The sequence below is a fragment of the Chlamydotis macqueenii genome, chromosome 3, assembly GCF_036417535.1.
Source record: "Chlamydotis macqueenii isolate bChlMac1 chromosome 3, bChlMac1.mat, whole genome shotgun sequence".
Lineage (NCBI taxonomy): Eukaryota > Metazoa > Chordata > Aves > Otidiformes > Otididae > Chlamydotis > Chlamydotis macqueenii.
In genome coordinates, this window is record NC_141558.1 from 38172874 (window position 1) to 38195389 (window position 22516).

Below are 22516 nucleotides of genomic sequence, written 5' to 3' on the forward strand. Positions count from 1 at the left end.
GGCTTCTTTTACAAAAACACACTTTTTGTTGACTTAAACATTCTCCTGCAGCTACACTGTGCTCCTGTGTGGTCACCTACCTTGTGTCACAGCCCAGACCAGAACAAATGATGAATAGCACGCTTGGAAGAGAAACGCTCTGTTCCCTACTACGTGCCAGAGCCCTCCTCACATCCCTCCTGCGACAGCACGGTGCAGAAACAGAAATCTCTGGGACACAGACCTGTCTCTTTTGGTACTGGTTCTACATCGTTAAGTTTCCTCCCATTTCAAACACCCATGTTTGTTAATATAGTAATATACTGAGCCAACGTCTGGACTTTTGCAAAGACATGTGAGACCAAGATCTCAGGTCCTAAGAAGGGAATAGAAAGGTGTATCTGTGAGTCAAGCACATTCTTTCCTGGTTTGTTGTTTTTCTTTTTCTTGGATTCTATTTTTTTTTACACCTTCTGTATTGTCTCTTTTCTTACAATGTCTAGTGGATTAATTACAGATAAAAACTGAAGTGTGATACTAAAAATGCTCTCTATGTTTTCACAAGCCTTTCAGTGACTAAGTTGCACAAGAAATGAAAATCCCAACTTTTACCCAACGGATCCCACCATATCTAAAATCCATGTCAGGCACTAACTCTTTCAGATTTGATTCCTCTGCACACCCCTCATTTGTGTGCAGAAATGTCTGGATCATCTCCTGCCTCCATCCAGATTTAGTAGCAAAGTGCTGCAGTGGGACTTCTCACTGTAACACCAACCCTTCCTGCACATATTCTGTTCTATTGATTTCACTGAAATCACATTATAAGTTATTTTCATTCCTCCGTTTTTAAGAAATGTTACCAGTGTATTTATTTGGTATTGCTAAAGGGACTCTGTACAAAAATCTTTGGCAGTAAGACTGATAGAACTAATATATTACTTACCACACAGTTTAAAGATAATATTACTTCTCAAAGGACTAGACTTCTTCCAGGCAGCATCTTTTGCCCAGCAATCTCATTATCCAAACAAGTCTATGCCTTTGAAATTGAAATAGTTTCTTCTAAATAGCTGTGTTAGGATTTCCATGGGCCCCATAAGATCTGTCCCTCAATTCCTTATGAGGAAGGCGAGTTCAGCATCTTGCATTTCTGAAGGACCAGGTTGTGATCTGACCTGGTTTTACTGCTATATCTTAGGTTGGTTTTTTTTTGCTTAAACAGTAAAAAAAAAGGAAAACATTTCACTGTACAAATGAACGAGGTATAAAGTAGATAAGGGACAAAGTGGACAAAAATATTTTTCATATTGTAATTAGTTATGTATTTGGTACTTAAAAAAATTCTCAAAATATTTTGACAATGAAATTATTTGATTTTAAAGTGACAGACAAAAGATCTTTCTTATGCCAGATGAACCTCTGTCAGAGGAGGCTAAAATCTTACTCAGGTTATGGTATTAAGTATTACATTACTTTCTCATGTTAACATTCGTTCAGACATATGTTCTTTTCCTTCAAATCTTGTTGGACTTCTTATGCCATTTTTATAAGACAGCCTTGACTCTGCACTAAACCATGCCACTAACACGTTACTTAATCTAACTGGCACATTGTAAAATTTTACACATGCGCTCATCCAGATAATTACACAATTAATTTTCACTTAGTACAGCTGAAACGGGGATAATGAAATTTCCACTGGTGTACTGTTACGTCCGGGGGTTAGGGGTCAGCTTCCTGTTTGGATAAGGGTGAGTTTAAAGAGGATTTCTGACAGTCTCCTTACTTCAACTGAGTCTAAAAACATTGCAATGGAATTTCAATTTACAGCTAAGTTCAATGGAAGGAGCAGATGTTGGGAGTGTGCCACTACCATTCTGGGAGCCCTCTCTATGCAGGTGTAGTCAAAAGTCAATGTCCTTCATCCCACTCTGTATATGAAGGCAGAGTTAAGCTGACATTTGATATTAATTTCTGCACTAAACTGTAGCTGCTCGGTGCTTTGCAGAACTATCCCCAGCCTGAACAGTCATGGATACCTTTCCCCTGTTGTATTTTTTTCATTTTTGAAGGAGCACACAGGTGACAAGAGTGGGGCTCTTCCTCCTGAGGATCTGTGGTGGGAAAGTCACCACAATAAAACAGGACCAGAAAGAACTGAGACAAACTTCCACATCTCCGACAAGGCCTCTGCTTTGGCACCAAAGTATATAGTGGCATATAAAGCCAACAATGCTTTGATACTTAAATGCAAATGTTGTGACCTTAAAATAGCAGTGTTTCTGATGGCTTCTCTTCTAAGCTGAAATAAGAAGTTTAGTTTATTGCTTGAAATGTCTACCCATGCATATTTACTGTCACACTCTTTTCTCTGTCCATAGTTGCCCTCAGCAGACTTGCTCCTACTTGCAGAACTTTACTTTCTGATCCCTGCCATTCCTGGACAGCTGACCTTGACTGGGAGTTAGGCTGGACAGTCGCGAATCTCCCAGATGCCAACTCTTCCACCTAAGCAATGGCCCAAGGTGGAAGGGAGAGCCTATGTCAGAGTACATCTCTTAGGAATAACAGCTTCTTGTGATGTTTATTTCCATGGTGCTGCTGGGCCTTGATCACAGGCTGGGGCTTCACCATCCTCAAATAATGTGGAAGAAAAGGATTGCTTGCATCAGAGACAGATGCTTGCACAGTCAATGATTTTGTGCATTTCTCCTTTCTCTTGGTGTCCCGCTTCTTCAGTAGACTGTATGTTGTGCAGTTCAGAAATCACTAGCGCTTCTTATGGTAGGCCATGCTGTTTCTTCATTCTCTCCTTTCCTTCTCTTTTAATCTCTCTCAAGTTTTTTTTTTTAAACTCATTTAGAAGTCCTGCTTTATTCAAAACTTCAAGTTTCATGCTGTTTTCCTCTATTTCAATCTCTTTGATCCCTTAAACATAATTCACATGTTTTTAAGGCATCAAAGTGTCTTAAATTATATGCTCTCCTTCCTCAAGTAGCTAAAGATGTAACTAATAAAATCCCTCCTCTGTAGACCACACCTTATGTTATCAGTGCCCAGAGACCAGCTTCAGACACCTGGGGCTACAGATGGATGCACTATATAACCCTGACTATCAGACATGTCTACACATTTATGAAGAAAGGTGGAAAACCTTCAACACAGATATTTCAAAAGAAGAATAACAATTCAGTTTTACTGATCCATTGGGAAAAAAGACACATGAATTGAGTTTACTAAAGATCCATAGACAGTCTTTCCTTCTCCTTTCAACATCAAGGGTTACCCTGACAGCAAGGGGCATTTATAAGTTTTACAAAAGGAAGGAGATGATATACTGCACTACAGACGTTGCTGTTTGTCAGTAGTCCTGCCTCAGGATGCAAAGCTCCAAGTGAAAAGCGTATGTATGACATTAATTGGGTAACCAAGCATGTACATATTAATTTTCAAACAAATACAAGCAGTGCTTTTATTATTAAAAGTTTGGTATTATTACTAAACTTGGTTGTGTTGCTAACTCAGAAAACATAAATTGTATTTCTAGGCTAGTGGTTGAATGTAAAAATTACACCATCAATAGAAAATGCATGCATTAAGAAAGAGTACAAAAATACTTCTTTTTGATTTTCAAATTTGACCACCACCATTGTTTCAACAGGAAAATATTTTCAAGAAATACAGTTGAGTTTGCTCCAGACATTAAAAATGGTGCCTTTTTCAATAAATCTGTTAATATGAAACTAAAATTATACAGTACAATTATCACTTTCTGTAGTAGAAAGTAATAATATAATAAGGTAGTAATAAGTAGTATAGTAATATAGCAATAAGAAATAATATTTTAATATAGTATAGACAAGGGGTAATGGTTTTAAAATAGTGGGAGGCAGATTCAGACTAGACATCAGGAAAAAATTTTTTACACTGAGGGTAGTGGAACACTGGAACAGGTTGCCCAGAGAGGTGGTGGATGCCCCATCCCTGGAAAAGTTCAAGGCCAGGTTGGATGAGGCTCTGAGTAACCTGATCTGGTTGGAGATGTCCCTGCTTCTTGCAAGGGGTTGGACTAGATGGCCTTTAAAGGTCCTTTCCAACACAAACTGAAGCATTCTATACATGCTTCAAATCGTATACACTTTTTTCCCTATTGTGTTGAATATTGGGTGTGAGCCAGAGGCCTTGCCTTCAGCCAGTGAGCCCATCAAGCTGCTGCTGCGCAGTAATGCATCGCAGTCACCTCTCTGAGAGCAGGGATGCTCTCAGTGGAGAGGCAGCGATGGGCAGCTCTGGTACACTGCTGGGAAGGCATGGAGGCACAGAGGTCTGTCCTCTGATCTCTCTGTGTCAGCTTGTCCTGCCTGACCACTTAATTCACTTAGTGGGTCCTGAGGAGCCCAGAAGTACCCTGAAGGGAGCCAGGAAGCACATCTGGGATGAGGAGAGAGCTGAAATTGAAAGTAGCCCTTGCTACAGCATGTTGCCCTTACCACACAGCCCTCCCTGTGCCCCTCAGAGTGAGAGGCTACCACAACAATGCTTGTAATTGGTTTAAAAGCATCTTACTTTTAACGATATTTTTGATTTTTAAAAAAAACAACTAGAGTTAACATCCCTATTCCTAACCCATCTCTGAGTTATGATTTGGGAGGGAAGAAACAGAGCTTGTGGGATGAACTTTTCCACCTAGGGATGTTACGGCTCTGGGACACGTTAAAACTTTAATTAGCAGGTGAATTTAGGGACAAACCTCGGCTACATGCATGGGGTACACATAGTTAGGATAACTCATTTCCACAGTTAGCAGATTTTATCAAAAGCACGTGCTCTATTGTTCTCTGAGTAAACTTCATCTCTGCAGAAATTTTCGGTTTGATAAACAACATTTTGGTTTACTCTAACATTTTTGTTTCTACCATTGCTCTCTTTAAATTAATGTGAAATAGAGAGTCATTTCCATTTTAATTTATTAGTATACTGCATGCTTAGTCATCTTTCTTGCTTAACAGGTTTCCGTTCTACAGAAGTGGCAGTGTATTGCCGTGACCATCTTTGGCAGCAAACTGTGCTTCAGCGGACACTCAGCGTGGGAGTTTGAAACCCACTCACCCAGATTAAAACACTCAGTCAGTGGGGAAAGATAGGCTGGGCAGAGAGTGAATTGTTCCATCTTAGGTCAATTAAATAAAATAAGAAAAGAATTGTCCTCTGTAGTTTTCTATCAATTAAAATGAAAGCTCAAAACAGTATTTCCCACCACCGGCCTAAACTTAGAGGGCTGATTCCCAGTGAGATGCATCCCACTGCTATGAGTCCATCTTTTTTTTTATCTTATCTTTTTAGCTGTACTGGCTTCTCCCCATGGTCCAGGCAGGCAGGCTCCTTAAAAGCCTCTGCGGAGATGTTGTCTCCATTCCCACTCCAGCAAATGATCTTTTGTTTAAGGCTGCCACACCTCACACATCGTTTAGAAAGGCAAAATGGACTACTGCTTTTCTACTGTTTGTGTAGCAGGTATTCTGTCCTTCTGAGGATTTTTTAACATTTCTTGCTTTCAGTACGGGGAGGTCCCATGCACAGCTGCAGGTTAATTGTATCTGTAACAAATTGCTATCTATTTTAACAGGTGCTCCTCCTGTTGCTCTCCTCCTCCAGATCCCATTCCCTTTCTTTCTCAGGCATTCAGGAGATGTGCTGATGAAGGTACAGTCTTTTGCCAGGCAGACTGTTTAGTGGAGACAAATTGTGTGCTCACAATAAAACGAGTAGTTACGCATTCACTGAGACTACCTCATTCACTACAAATTGTCTATGTCTCCCTTTTTTGGTTAAAAATACAACTTTCTTATTTTTTTTACTTGCTCAGATTTTGAATGTCTGTTATTTCTAAAATTCTGATGTCCCCTTGTTTCTCTTCAGCTTTACTTTTTTTTTTTTTTCTCCCAAATTTTTTTTGGGAGAGGATTCCCTTCCCTTCCCTTCCCTTCCCTTCCCTTCCCTTCCCTTCCCTTCCCTTCCCTTCCCTTCCCTTCCCTTCCCTTCCCTTCCCTTCCCACACCTTCCCACACCTTCCCACACCTTCCCACACCTTCCCACACCTTCCCACACCTTCCCACACCTTTCCACACCTTCCCTTCCCGCACCTTTCCTTCCCACACCTTCCTGCACCTTCCCACACCTTCCCTCCCCACACCTTCCTGCACCTTCCCTTCCCTTTGCTTTGCCTCCTTGCCTCTTTGCCTCGTCTCACCTCTTTGCCTCACCTCACCTCTTCGCCTCACCTCTTCGCCTCGCCTCGCCTCTTCACCTCGCCTCGCCTCTTCTGCCCTTTAGTTTGCCAGTCCTGGAGCATCTTTATGTGTGAAATTCTCTAAAATCTCATTGATGACATCAGTGTTGGCAACTTTGTTTCCCTCACAAAGCTTAGAATAAGCTTTGGCTTTCTCTTTGGTGTTTTTAAGAAACCTATAAGATAACAAAATTCACGTTTACAATCTACAGCCAGTTATGGATTACATCGTGGCATTTAGCCAGTGGCTATCATGAAGGGGTAGAAGAAAGCTCTTTACCTGAAGAGCTGTCAGTGGGGCTGTCTTTGCAGGAGCACCTCATGCTCTTCCAGCCCTTGATAAGTGGATGAGGAGAATGGGGAAGACTGGATGTTGCAGCAAGAAGTGGGAGAGAAAATTGCATCCTGGGGCTCCACAAAAATCTCAGCCCTCAGTGCAGAATGGCAATTTTCCCTGCAACATGGTGAATAATTGTGGAGTTAAATTCTCAATACTGCAATTGAAGGACATGGCCCAGTTGGAGAGGGTCCGGAGGGGGGCCACGAAGATGATCAGAGGGCTGGAGCACCTCTCCTATGAGGACAGGCTGAGAGAGTTGGGGCTGTTCAGCCTGGAGAAGAGGAGGCTCTGGGGAGACCTTATAGGGACCTTCCAATACCTAAAGGAGGCCTATAGGAAAGACAGGGAGAAACCCTTCATCAGGGCCTGTTGCAATAGGATGAGGGGTAATGGTTTTAAAATAGAAGGAGGTAGATTCAGATTAGATATTAGGAAAACATTTTTTACACTGAGGATGGTAGAACACTGGCACAGGTTGCCCAGAGAGGTGGTAGATGCCCCATCCCTGGAAATATTCAAGGCCAGGTTGGACCAGGCTCTGAGCAACGTGATCTGATTGGAGATGTCCCTGCTCCTTGCAGGGGGGTTGGACTAGGTGGCCTTTAAAGGTCCCTTCCAACCCTAACTATTCTATAATTCAATGATTTTTTTATTTTACACTGTGTAAATTTTTTTTTGTCCTTTCTGACACACGTGTCTCAGGAATGGCCACAACATTTTTTTTGATATTGTGGTGGATTTTTCTCCCTCTTTTTAAAAACAAATTTATGTCAGCAGCAGAAGTATGTGAGATCTTTCTGTCCTCCCTATAAAAGCAAAATTTCCACTGAGCGCACCTGAACATCAGCCACAGTTTTGTTTATATCCTGACAGCTGACTAATGCTTACTGGTTTTCAAGAGTTTTGGCTGAATGAAGCACTGACATCCCTGCTGGTCATCCCAGTGGAGGCATGCTGTCATCTGCAGAAGGTGTTTTCCTGGCCACTGCAGACAAGTGAGCTACTGGATTGCAGACCAACATTGCCTGAGTCTGCCAGTAGTTGGGACCTCTTGGAAGAGAAGGTGAGCATGCATTGAACAGTCTGAGGATATGTGTCGGGGGATCCTTGGCACCCCACATCCCTAGGTCTGGGCTTCCATGTCTGACTTCTGGGGAACACAGAGCTGCTGTGCCCCATGCTCAGGAAAGCCAGGCAGACTGGCTGTATGGGATATAGACATACAAATAGCAAACACCACTTGTTTTCTCAGGACAGGCACCCAAAACTTGCAGCTAGTGGGCATTCCCTCTAATTCTCCCTTCCAGTGCTGAAAATGACGGGAGGAGGATGACGGGGCTGAGAGCAGAAAGTCTCATAAGTGCATGCTCTGCTCTCACGAGTCTTATCTTCTTCCCTAGACTTTCCCTTTTGGGTAGCGTTGGAAATAGACTGCTGGCTCAGATGGACCTTTGCTTCAATGCAGTACAGCTAACTGATGTTCTCAAGAGAATTACACAGATAATATTCCCCTGTGGTGAGTGCTCTGCTTCAGATGTATATCGACACATTTTTATGCTACTTTTGGGCATAAGCTCTCCATCTAGAACAGTAACTGATCTAAAAATGAGTTTACTTTGAACCACCATCTGCAACTTTTCTCCTACTGCAGAGACAGGGTAATGGGGAAAAAAAAAGTTACATTTTCTGAACAATCATTCTTGAAAGATAGAAACTTTTTTCTGAACTGTAATTTATTTTTCATGTCTCAACTTGCTCAGTCAATATGTTTATCATAAGAATCTGAAATACTTTGAGTCTAAATTAACACCTTTAGCTTCACTTAGTAAGAAAAACTGCTCGTTACTCCCAAGTAATTTACTAACAATATTATTATATGAACAAAACCAATTTAATGTAATCTGACATTTATGACTTCCACATAACATCAGCTGCTAAAGTAAGAAAACAACAAAAATGCTCCTTTTATTCAGAAAAAAAACCCCTTAAACTAATAAGCATGTTCCCAATATTAAAATCAAGTCAGAGATCCTATTCACTTTCATTATATATAATTTATGACACTTGGATGTAGTTTAATAAGGTCATAAAAATGCCAGTTGTGGTATCTCATAATACTTTTTATAAACTGGTTTTACAGTCTACCCTTTGTTCCAAAGTTCAAAGTGACAATTGAAATGCACAGGTTACCCAGGGGTTCAGACTTTTTGCTGAAGTACTGACTGGTGAATACCTTAATTTCTAATATATCTATATTTTTTTTTCAAAATCTTGGTAATTGTGGGGAGCATTCCTTTCCTCCAGATGTGCCAAAGCTGATTTTTTTTTCAATTTAAAGAAAAATATCAAGAATTCAGTAAAAGGAACACATTTTATTGCTGTGCACTTTTTTCTGGATGAAATGAAAACTGTGCAACATTTATTCCTAAGCAGGTCAAAGTCAAACAATACTTCTAAGTGCTGTTACAATAGTGGCATTATATTGTCCCTTGTCAGCTTTCAATTACTTCATCCACCTAGCTGATCACTGACTTATTTCCTGGCTTAGGTAAATTGGGCTTTTGGTGCACTTCCCTTAAGTCATTTCAGAGAAGATAAATTAAATAATGATTGCAATTTAATATTGTGATAGTGCTAAAATATTTCCTTCAAGCTTCAAGTTTGACCACAAGTTTCCAATAATATACTTTTTTTCACATGCTAGCTCAAACCTGAGGTTTTATTAAATTCTACAGCTGCAGTCAGTATTTATGTTTTCATCTAGCAAATTGGACATTTTAAATAATAAAGAGCATGAAGTTATATATAAAAACAGATAACACTTGCAATTCATTTAAGGTGGAAACTTTATTTAAAATTAATCAAAATCCACACAATATGGCACAGAGGTCCAAATTTTTAGCTCATTATACTGGAGTAAATCTGGGGAAAATCCATCGACCTCACTGAGGTTACTCCAGGATCACAGCCAAATACTCAAAACCTCAGCTGGGCATATGTTCCTAAGGGACGCAGTGCCCCATGTGCATGGGGCCCTCAGTGTGCAGAGGCTGGTCCATCCACAGAAGATGTCCCTTTGACTTCAAAAAGGTGGTTAAACTTTCTTGACACATTGGGAATCTAGGCCTTGTTAGCCCACTAGAGGAGTCTTTACAGTCAAGATCTCAGTCCTGCAAGTTTCATGTCTGGTCTTCTGCAGGGGACACTTAGGGGTGAACAGGAGGTAAGAGCCTGGACTATGGCTTTAGAGGTGGGAGCTGAAACATTCCTCTTCCTGCCAGATAGGCGCAGTTCACATTTCACTTTGCCCTTGCACTTTGATTGTTCACCTGCACGTTCCCTTTAGGAGAACAAACTAATAAACAATGAAGTATACAACGTGTACCATTTGTAGATAAATTAGGTGTGGAATTCTCTTTTTGCACTTTGCAACATCCTACGCTATTTATATCTTTTCTGACCATATGTGCAGCAAAGCATGTCACTGCTTCTTCGGAGGAGCCGAGTTCTGCATATGGCACATCTCCATGCAAAGAAGTTGCCTGAGTGATGAGAATGGACCAGTGTTGAGAAATTCCTCCTGCTTTGCTTCCAAAGGCACCTCAACATCTTGTCTTCGCTGTGATGATAGCAGTGTTTACTTGTTTTGACCTTGTATGTGATAGCTTGTTTGCCAGGTTCATCTCAGATGTTAGCTATAGTTTTCCAAGAGGGGAATTCCCAGAGATTTCAAGCCAGTGTCCCAAAGAAATACTTAAGCATAAATATGTTGGGTTAACTGGCTCAAGTGAAGAACAGAAGTTTGTTGTAGACAAAGTTAGTGAAGTTTCTAGGGAGATAAATTACTATCAGTCATGTTCCTTATAGCCATACTTAAGGACAAAGCATCATCCTAATTTCGGGCACTATGCAAGCTCAGCAGTAGGCTCTCCCGACCCTCAGGAGCCTGCAGTGTTCATTGACTAGTCAGAGATGAGTGAAGAAGGAGTGATACTAGTGACAAAACAGCAACAGCTACTCCTGGGCAGGTAGAGCAAGGACAGAGCACAACTTAGATCTTCTACTTTCAGACAATTTTTTTCCTGTGAAGACATCTGTGCTGCAACACTGAGTACAGGGAAATTCACCCTAGAGATGGTCATTGGCAATTTGAACTCTGTTATTTCCGAAACACACAAAACCTTCCAGTTTTGTCCACCTACACACGTAGGTGATTTTAGAAGTGGAGAATAAATAAATAAATAAATGGAGGGAAAAAGAAAAAAAAAGATTCAAATAGAGCTTATCCTGGGAAAATAACACCCGCATCTTACAGTTGATCTGATCTCTCCCCTTCCCACTGTGCTGCAGGAAATTCTGACTTCATGTTTGTTTTCCTTTCTTTAAGATGCTAACTTGAAAAACAAAAAGAAAAGGAATCCCAGTTGCAGCCAAGCTCAAGCCGCACAGAAACAGCTCAGCAATACATAATGCAAAGGATTCCAGTGGATTTGCAAGCAGGAGGCTAAAATAAGACAGAAGGTAGTGGAGAAAATTCTGTTATTTATGTGAATACAGACCTTCTACTCATGCTACTTTAGGAGTAGGACAATAAATTTGTATTTAGGTGTATTGAGTCAAGCTCATCCCTGGTATAATTACATTGTAAGCATCTAATAGTGGAGCAAATATTTAGTATGTGAGTAAGGAAGGAGGTCTTCACCAGACTGACCAAGCCTAAGGCAGGTTGTCCAGTAGCAGAGGAGGGGAACTGGACTTTGGCTTTGTGAGCATAATTGTACTTCGGTGGTGAAAGTTCAGATCACCATCCCTGCCCTCCGCTCCAGAGCTCTGGAAATCCTGCCTCATCCCTTCACTCCGCACAGGGGTCAGGGACGCCTGCAGAGAAGCGTCAGGGGCAGAGGGGAAGCAAAGACAGCAGACTTCCTCTCCCTAAGAAAATAAAATTATTTTTGTGGATAAGGGAGTTGACCGTTGCTTCTTGACTTTGGAGAGCTGGGTTGTCTGCCTCCATGGCCAGAGTGCAGAGCCTAACCCCTTCCCCCAGGCATGGGCAGCCTTTCAGTTTGTTAGTAATAAAGGTCTCTGTGAAGAAGATTGCTTTACATTTTTAGAAAGACTGAGAGAGAAACAAGGAGGACAGCTGAAATGCAAGGGAGATTTTCCTCCATCGGACAGGCTCCAAGAGGAGCCAGGCACACATAAAATACCTCTCTGCTATCATTTCCACTGGGTCCTTTGGGAAGATTCAGCATTTTGCAGCCAAAGGCCCATGATCAGCAAAGCATCTGGGCTCCTAACTCTTCATTTAAAGTCTGAATTCCAACTGAAGTCAGTGGGGAGTTTAAACAGGAGTTGGGAGATTCAGTATTTTGCTGAGTATTGGCCACCAATATCAGTGCGCTGCTTAACTCATAAACTATATTTACAATTATTGCTCATATTCATCCACTGACACATTTCAGGTGCTTACAGATGCTTCTAATAGTGTGCAGTAAATCACCCTAAAGAGCTGGGACACAATTTTTAGAGTTCAAATGGGAATACTCACCCGATGTGAGTGTTTGCAGGATCAGGACCTATTTTCCAGAACAGGTGCTTAAATGAAATGATGAAGTCATTATAGCTGAGCAACTTAATACAGAGAAATAGCTCACATTATTCTGGTACCTATATGGCTCTGGCATAAGTGCCTAAATTAAAAATTTGAGAACTTATTAGGCAGGAGGATTAGATTTGGCATTTCACTTGCAGAGCATTTTGCGGATGTGGGAAAAAACTTAGCTTCTTTTTGTGCATATATAGGGGGTTTTTTTGCCACCTGGAAAAGATGCATGGTTTTGACATCACTTCCACTTTTTTTTCTGCTTTTGAGTTTGCTCCTTTTCTATGCTGCAGATCTTTTTAGTGCTATGAAAATCATGGTTTTCTCTTGAAACAGGCATGTGTTCAGGAAAGTACAAAATGTCTATCGGAAAGGCAATATAGTGCACCCTTTGTGGTCGAGAGTGTGGGAAACTCCATTTAGCTCATTTTCATGACAGAAGCACTGAACCACATTAACACAGAAGGAAGACGTAGAAAACATTTAATGGTACTGCAATGCTTTGTTTATTCTTAGCTAAGCTTACACGGCTTCCAAATGAGCCCACTATGCAATGTGACTACATAAGGTTAACTGCTGGGTACATTAAGCAAAATAGGCTCTCTTAGATGCTTGTTTAAGTCATCATTTCTGATCATTTATCAGACTTAATGTGCTACAGCAGACTGCAGGTCACAATGTGTCATTTCCAAAAGAACTTTGACTTTTCCCTTTCCAGGGTCAGGAGCCGGTAATGTTTAGCTGAAATAGCTGCACTGCACTTCATAGCTTCCAGTAGACCCACTGAGGCTGTGGAAAGCCATTCTTGCTAGAGCAGACTGGTGGCTTCAGATATTTGGGTATTAAAGTCTGAGGGAACTGTTAAAGTACAGGCAATAAGCTGAGAATCAAGCTGGCTGCGAAAAAGCCCACTTCATTTGTTGGGAAAAGATCATGAGAGGTACAGGAAGGATAATTATTTTTACAAACTGATAGTGGGAGTTCTTTCTGGAGAGAAATGTTGAAACCAAACAGCTCCATCTCTTGAAGGTTATTTTCATGAAATTCAAGAACAAATTTAAAAAATTGAGGGTACAATTTTTAACATGCTATGTGAGTGTTTCCCCAATTCAAGGTGAAACAATAAGGCTATTTATCTGGTGAGTTCTACAGCTAAGTGAAGTATTTGCAGCCCAAAGTTGTTTGATGACTTTTGGTCTCCTTTTTTAGTCTAGAAAATATGTGGATTTTTCAGATCTATGATTTTAACAGGCTGGGGTTGCACTGGTGGGGATTAGACAAGGATAAGATAGAGAACAGACATTTTCTGTTGTCTCCCATTTCCTCTTTATATGTTGGGCTATAGTCTATTTTCAGCTGCATTTGTGGCTCTACAGTAGATAGAGTAAGAGGAGTGGCTATATTAAAAACATAAATCATGAAATTAATATGATATGCTCCAAGTTTCGTGACACACTTTTTTTTTTCCTGTGTATCAATCCTTTGGTCAAATCCTATGTGGATGCATAAATAATCTAGGTGAAGATAGCACTGCTGCATCTACTATCTAACACTTCTCATTATAAGATCCTGCCTTCAGCTGCTAATAGTTTTACCAGATTTCAATCAGTCAGGAATTAATTGTTTTGTTTTTTTTTCTGGGGTACCTCCTTGGTATCGATTGGTCTTTGGAAAGGTTTCAGCTAAGGTGTTCTGATGTTTCTAAGAGATTTGAGAAGAATACTTTGCTTTTTGATGGCTAAAAAAAAAAGTTCTTCAAACAATTCATTGACAACCACTGCATATCTATGCCTTGGGAAAGGACGCCAGAGATTTGCATTAGGGATGTGCCTTTTGCCAATTCTGTGACAATTTGCCTAAATAGTAAAACATTTGAAATACTTACTTATTCAAAGGGTGGCTGCTGAGTCCTTCAGAGACTTTGTCTACTTCCATGCAGATGGTCAGCAGCAGTGCCCTTGTAGAGGATGGCTGGGCGTGTTCCTGTCTCAGATTGTGGATGCTGAGCAGGATCCTCTCAGCTAATGCAAGGCAATGGAGGCAAGCAATTGTGAAGTGGAGCTGGAGACTGGAGACTGATTAGGAGCAGATAGTGCTGAGAACTTCATGTTACAGCGTGCTGGTAAGATAGGTTCATCCTAGCTTCTCAATCATTGAAGTTAATATCATGGAAGTCTTAAAGAAGTGCTTAAGAATAAAGGAATATTCTTATATTCAGGTCTTTGTGCAAGCTGATATACATTTAAAAAGTCCAAGGAGATACTCTACAAAAGTTATGGAAGTAAAAAATATTGACTAGCCAATCTGCAGTTAAGTGGGACAGGAGTCCCATCAGAAAATAGTACATGGCACCTAGTTAAAGATAATTGCATGACACTTTATGTTCAAGGGAGCAGGGCAAAATGTTTGAGGATCTTGATTTTCTCATCTTCTAAAAGTTCCTTTTAATCTTAATAATATTCTTTTAGTGCAATGTCTTGCATTATAGTAATTAAAGAACCATCATCATGTAATAGAGCAAGTCCAAGAGAGTTTTTAGATTTATGAGGAATTTAATTTGTGAGGAATCTAAACTACCACTTTTGAGGGGAACTATTAAACAAACAAAGAAAAAACCCACTGAGGTTGTTAGGATCACTCGCTTCCTTTTAAAATGTTCATTACCCTTAAATGGGTACATTTCAAAGGAAGACAATAACACAAGGAGATCCTCTGTGAAGAATTTCTAGTCCTGGACTGTAACAAAAAGTTCAAAAACACAAATAGTAATTTGGGAAGGAAAAGCTTTGACAGACAACTGCATTTAAAAAGCAACTTGCATTTAAATGTCTCTCTAGTAAAGCTGGGTTTCCCATTTGTGGAGGAAAAAGTTGGTGAGGAAGGAAATAAGTGAATAAAAGAAAAAGGATCTAATTAAGCCACAAAGAAAAAACAAGACAAAATGAAAAAATCCCAGCTAACCCCTATCCGTTCTCCTTCTTTCCTCCCCACTAAGAATAATAAACACAGTAGAAGAGAGATTGATTTTTTTAAATTAAATATTTACTGTCAACACAGAAGACATATTGTTTCTCCAAAGAGAATTCACTCATTGATAAGTTCTGACTATTTAATATCATTTTAGTGTCCGAAGTGCATGGACATAGAATTGTAGAATCATTTAGGTTGGAAAAGACCTTTAAGATCATTGAGTCGGACCATTAACCTAGCACTGCCAAGTCCACCACTAAACCATGTCCCTGAGCACCACATCTACAAGTCTTCTAAATACCTCCAGGGATGGTGACTCAAGCATCTCTCTGGACAGCCTCTTCTGATGCTTGACAACCCTTTCGGTAAAGAAATTTTTCCTAATGTCCTTGAGGCCATTTCCTCTCATCCTATCACTTGTTACCTGGGAGAAGAGACCAACACCCACCTCACTGCAGCCTCCTTTCAGGTAGCTGTAGAGAGCAATATTGTGAGATGACTGAGTTACAAAAGTCTAAATTCAACACCCAGCCAGCAGCAAGAGGCAGGATAAACAGTGGGAAGGGATAGGAATGAAATTAGTTGGTAAGGCAAAAGCTCTTTCTGTCTTAAAAAGATCTTAATATTATTTTTAATACTCATTACTTTCCATCAGGTAGAAAGGGGGACATGAAGCATAGACTTACAAAGGCTTGAAATAGTCCTTCAAAGCAGTCTGAGATATCTGCAAATGCCAAGAATACTCACATATTTCATACCCCTAAGCACTTGTGTGCTACAGTGTTATTCAAACAGGCTAAGAAAGGGTCCTGGCACTCCTGCATGGTCAGTATGGTTTGTTCATTCCTGATTTTGACACTGAGAAACTCAAGAAGATTATTATTACGGCTGCATATTCAGAGTGGAGTTCTGTGATCTCTCCACACCGTTGAGAGGAAAATAATTTTAAAGCAAGTGTTTAAATTGGCTCTGTAAAATTCTGTAACTGAGCATCTCAAGGTGTAGGGCAAAAGTGGGTTGCGTTATTTCTGTTGCCTTATTAAAAAAATTTCCCATACTTGCCAGCTGCTAGGACATAATTTAAGAGTTTAAAATGCCGTATGAAAATTAAATGAAACAGAAAATTCAGCATAAATCAGTTCCAATCCACATGTTTACATGAGGTTTTTTTAATAAATTTCTCTCTTCTCTCATTCAGAAAAATGGATACATTGCTTTTTCCTCAGACTTTCAACAACTGCAAAAAAAAAAAAGCCACAATTTGGCAGAAAGCAGGACTGTAAAAGTTCAGCCTTATAGGTGAAAGTTTTGGAAAGTTATGAGCAAATGAAAACAGGGGCTTAGCATGGAAATGCATAGGCATCCTTAATTACAGCTGTTGGTAGCTCTCCAGCTATATTGTGAACGACATATGTTTTTTCTACTTAAAGTCCTAATCCTGTTAGTAGATGTGTCAGCATGGAGCCCCGCAGCTGTGGTGTGTTCTCCCAGCGTCGGAGGGACGTCTCATGAGCAGAAGAGTCTCCACAGTGTTTCTGCCTGTGCTGTAGACGTCAGCTGCGGATGGCTGCAAACACTGGGAATACGTAAGAATAGAAATCTATGAATGGTGCTAATGCCTAATGTGATTAGTGAAATTCCAGTGGTGTTAAAGCAGTCAAAACTGAATGTGGAAACAGCTAATTAATTCCATGGGTTTAGGAACACAGCACTGGCAAGGGTTTCGGGTCATATACAACATATACAGTGCATTAATAAAAGACGAAGATTGAATGATAAACCACCCAAGCTGTGCAGTAATCCCACAAGAAAGTATTATCTGGAGCATCTTACCAAAATTAATCTTCCAGAGAAAATTGGATTAAAGTCTGAACTATATGTTTACTGGCTATTGTTAAAGTCAGTACGAAATCACTGACAGTTATGTTTATAGTCATGTTATTTCCAGAACACATGCAAGAGTCATACTTTGAAATGATTGCAACATCATTATTGTGGGTCCAGAAGCCCAGTAAATTTGGGGACTTTAGTGGAAAGCACATTGTAGAGAGGGCTGTTGGGCAACCACATCAGATATGGCTGAATAAGGTAATCTTTTGGTCCTGATTTACGGGAAACCTCATCTGTCGTAAAGATTACTCAATCAGCTTTTTAATATATTAAAAACAAATGTAGGTTAGAAAACATCTCTGATGTAAAGCTATGGTCCAAGACCCAGTGACTCAGTGGAGGAGAAGGCTTGAGCCTGGTGTGAGAAGGGGCAGATAGGAAAGGGGGGAGGGTAGCAGCACACAAGGGCACCATCCCCTGTGGGTCCTGTGCCCATTGGCATGCCAAAACCACTCAATGAGTACGGAGTCAAAATCACTCCCTGTGCTGCTGAAAAGTTGTAGGCACTCAAAGATGGAAAGTGAAGGCTTTTCCCCGTCATTGGCACTTGCTGTCGGCTACCAAAGCAAGCAAACATGCCCTTTCTCGTTTTGTCCTTCGATAATCCTGAGAAGTAATCTATAAATTTGAGATTACCCATATTTTGGCCAAAATCAATAGCAGGTGGGTTATTTCAAACTGCACCACATTTTTGTGTTTGTACAACATCAACACCTTTAATCTTGTTCATAGTGACAGGGAAAAAGTTCCCTTCACTTGCTGCAGCCTCTTTATAAGGCCAGTCTGGGTTGAACAAACATTAATTAGTTAATATTTGTGTAACACTTTAAAAACCTAAAGCACTATATAAGTGCTAAAGATTATTATTATTTTTGAGAGCCAAACAATAATTTAGTGGGCTATACTGAAAAGAGTTGCTATAGTAAAAATGTTAGAAGTATGGTTTAAAAAAATGATGTGAAGTGTAAATTAAATAGGCTTTAAAAAATTTCAAGCTGTCTCTGCATTCAGACTACCACGAAAGCTACTTGAGTGACGTTTCAAAAAAATTTAGAGTATAAATTTTATTCCAAAGCTCATTCTCCATTTTCAGAATGGTTGCTAATAGTTTTAAAAACACTATGGGAAACATGTATTTGAAAGATGACTATTGTATAATTGCCAGTAAGTTATGTATTCCAGCATGCGCTAATGGTTTTTGGTTTTTTTAGAAAGAATATTCTAAAAGCCTCATGGATTTTTATATATCACAGTAATGAAACAGAAACACTTTTTCTGATGCCAAGTTTCTATTAAATCAGTCTTTGGGAAAAAAAAATAATAATTTCATCCCACTACAGTAAGAAGGATTTTAATAGAAAGCTTTACAATGGGTCTGGCAGGGGATGCTCTGAAATAATGAAAATGCATAGAACAAACTTCAGCCTTAAACAACAGTGGCAGTTGATTAGCAAAGCAGAATGAAGATTTTAAAGAGATTTCTATCTCTGTTTAATAGTCTTCTAGGAAATCTCTTTTATTATAGCTGCTCATTGAAAGGCCACAGCTCTCAGTGGTTGTTATTCACTATTGTTATGGAAAGGGGACAGCCAGACCATCCCTCATATCTTTCCTGTAATCTGTAAAATCAACAGCCAGCCTGCATCTTTCACATGACTTAGTCATATGTGGATTAGATTTGGGGAAAAAAAAATAGGCTATTGAAACAAAGATAAAATAAAACTGATTGAGGCTGAGAACTTGACAGAAAATATTTAACGTCTGAGGATCTTCACAGCTGAAAGTTGTACAACACTGTTTTTCTTCCTCCCACACCAGGAATTTACTATATCCTCGGAGCTGCTTAGATCCCATTTCTCTAGTTTATCTCATTCCTATTCAAGGCCCTGAATCCTACTCATATCCCCAGACTTGTCTCTGTATTTTATCTGGTGACTGTTTAATGCTGATCACACAAAACTCCCGAGAGCAGAGACACGTACTGAAGACTTGCCTTCATGAAGGCTTGGTGTTGCAGTCCACCTTGCCCTTTCTGCTCACTCAGTATTTCCATCCTTCAAAGGGGGATGGTCTGAGTCAGAGTGGGGAGATGCCTGTTCAGGCATGTTTAGCGTGTACATCCCGTTGTTTTGAGCTCTTCTGGGCTGCTACATCCTTGCTTTCTTGGTGGATCTCTAAAACAAGAAGACTGGGAAAATGGCCACTTTGACCACCACCTCCTCCTCCTCCTGGCATTTCTCTCCTTCCTGGCCACAATGCTGAGATCTGAGACCCATCCAGATGCAGAGGTTTTGGGCTGGCACAGCAATGGTGTTGGAGAGGATATAGGGAAATGCCTTCAGAGGGCAGCCAGCAGGTCCCCAAATTCCTGGGGCATGTGATGTTCTTCTGAGGACCTGGTCCTTGGTGACTTGTAACCTGTCTCTTCCAGTTGGTAACTGCAGTTACATGCATTTGCACATGATGGACAAAAGTTGTTACTGTCACAGAGGGAAAGTAAGAAGGTAAGAAATTAAGAAGAGGTGGAAAGCTATCAAATTACACCTAACGTCTTTAGTTCTTCTGCAAATTACTGGTCCGAAGATGAAAAGAAAGCCACTCATATCAGGTTCCTAAAACCTTAACTACAAGGCAAACTTTATCATAAGATCTGTGGTAAAGTGTACTAAGGGGGGTCGGACTTCAAGTGTGCTTCAAGGACTCACTCCCATCACTGAGAATCCCACCAGAGTCTCAAGATCCCTGTTCCAGCCTTTTAGAAGAAGTCATCTGTGCCACTGCAGCACTCGACATAGGTTCTCTTGGACGGTGCTCAGAAAAGTTGCTGAGTGTTTAAAAATGCTTCCAGAGGAAGCTGCAAACATGCAGCAGCTGCTCAAGAGGTGTGCGGCCAGTGCAAAGGTGTTACATCCAGAGGTGCTAAGTACTCCAGCCCCTTCCTGACACCAGTGGAGCAGGGGGCTGGGCACCTCTCTAAAAGCCAGTCACTTTGGGTACTTCAGCTAAAGATGGAGGCAACAGAGATGATCACCTGTATTTGAAAACCGTTAAATTATTAAAAGCAAGTATAGGATGTATTTAGACCAGAAGTTATTCCAGACCTGTATTTCTGACTGCATGATATTAAAAATATGTAAATGAAAAAGTGTATATGCTTATGGAAATCTGTGGGGGCAAACATACAATGGCTCCATGTGTTCATATTGAAACTTAGTTAAAATTAGTGTTTTCTGGCAATTAAGAGGTGGCCCTGAACTCTCACACCTTAGAAATGCATAGTTTGCATTTTAAAATGGAAATTTTAATACTCTGCAGTACTATTCTTACTTTTTTACTAATCTATAATTCTTTCTCTGCTGTTGAGCATGTTATCACAGACATTACACTCTGCAACAGCTTAAGTACCTCTGCAGTTATCAAGGTTTCTGGTTTAACATGCTTTGTTTTAAGAACACAAAACGCTCAGCTCTTCCTTTTTCTGTCCTTTTTGCAAGCCTCCAGCCTCCAAAAAACTCAAAAGAGTTTTTATGTAGTGTGGTTTGGGAAAAACTAATGTGGAGGAGGTTGGAGGCCACCAGGAAACATTAACAGTTCTCTTCAGTTGTGTTTTCTTTTAACTGTTAGAGCCTAATGAGAGCACTGCTGTGAAATTTTGGATACAGTTTTGGCAAGGCTATGCTTATCCATCAATAAGGCCTCCTTGCTGAAACGAACACCTCCAGTAAGCTTTTAATGGCCTTTGTAAACAAACAGAATAATTCCCACTAACTGCAGAAATGAGTTCCATATTTATTTATTTTACTTCACAGCTCCTATTAAGTTGATTTAATAAAATTCAGCACATAATGTTTTTTTAAAACAAACCTTAAATAAACTGGACCTGGGTACTGAACTCTTCACGGTGCTGCCGGTATTAATGGGTTCAAAAGAGGCCACAAGGCTCCGACTGTCTTTGCGTGGTGAGACGAAGGCTGAAACTCCGTGAGATAATAAAGATGGTACCTGACCGAAATACAGCGATCACACGATAGCTGATGGGGAAGCTGCGTAGCTGATGGCTCAAGACCTTTGACTCATCCAGAGATCTTGCATCCCCACAGCTCTGTGTCTGGACCTTCCTCAGTTGACCCACACCTTTTTTTTTCCCTTCTTGCTCCCTGCTTTAGCACCTGATGGTCACAGTTTATGGACATGCAGGACCTGACTTTGCCCCAACCTTGTTATTACTGGAAAAATTAACTTCTGACTACCCTGCTGAGAGAAGCTCTGGACCATCTTCACAACAGAAGATGGAGAAAACTGGATTATATCTTAAATCAGGAGATGGACATAATTTCTCAGAACAGTGGGTATTCTCTAGGGGAGCCCGTGATCCTCCTTCTTTCTCAAAGATCTCTTCCAAGTGAGAAAAGAAATGTGGAGAAGATGATCCAACTATTCATGGTGAGAGATTAAAACAGTGGGAACAAGAATCCTTTGAATTTCAGGTACTCTGAGAAGAGATTCAGGATCCAGAAATAGACCCGATGCCAAACCCAGGGAAGCTTTTTGCTGGGTAGGCTTCTTGCTGCTTTGGGCTTTATAGTTTTTATTTGTTTGCTTATTTTTTCTGGTCACATTGCCAAGTCTGAACCCTTCTTTGTGGGAACTTACCAGAGGATCCAGATGTAGAAAAGGTTATGGAACCAACTGACAAAATGCTCCATCAGAAATCATCAAGACCAGGGGGTATTTAAAGCGAATCAAAGGTAAAACAACTGAATCACTAAGGATGCTGTGTAACCTCTTGCTTAAAATTGTACTAGTACTTGAAAATTGGAAGGAGGTCCATGCGATGCCGACTTCTAAAAAGGCTTTATGAGGTATTGAAGAAATACACACCTGGAGGCCTGATGCCCATGCCAACCAAACTGAGACAAACCATAACAAAGAGAAGAGTTAGAGGATACCTTGCAACATATGATTTCCTGGGAAAGAGTCAATGAAAACTTTATACAGGGAAGTCCCACCTGAAAAGCCAGTCCTTGGTCCTCTAAAGATGTCAACAAGCATGTGATGATCTGCCTGATAAATGTGCTTGGATTTCCAAAATACTTACAGCAAAATCCTTCAACAGAGACTTTAAGGGCAATTAAGTGCTGTGGTGTAGAAGGAAGGTTGTTTAGTGGCTGAATTATTTGCTACAAGGTAGGGAGAGTAAAATGTTCAATTCTTGCAATAGAGGGAGACTATCAAGAGTTTTCCCCAGGGGTCTGTGCCAAGACATGTGCTGCAAAATATACTCATAAGTGACCTGGCTGAAGTTGGTAAATTATTCTTTGTAGCAAGGGTCCTACATGCTTTTCCTACATGCTTGCTCTGTAAAAATATATGAGGTTTATTATTTTGTTCCTCATTTTACCACATTTTCCTAAGAGCAACCAATACATGGTACCACAGC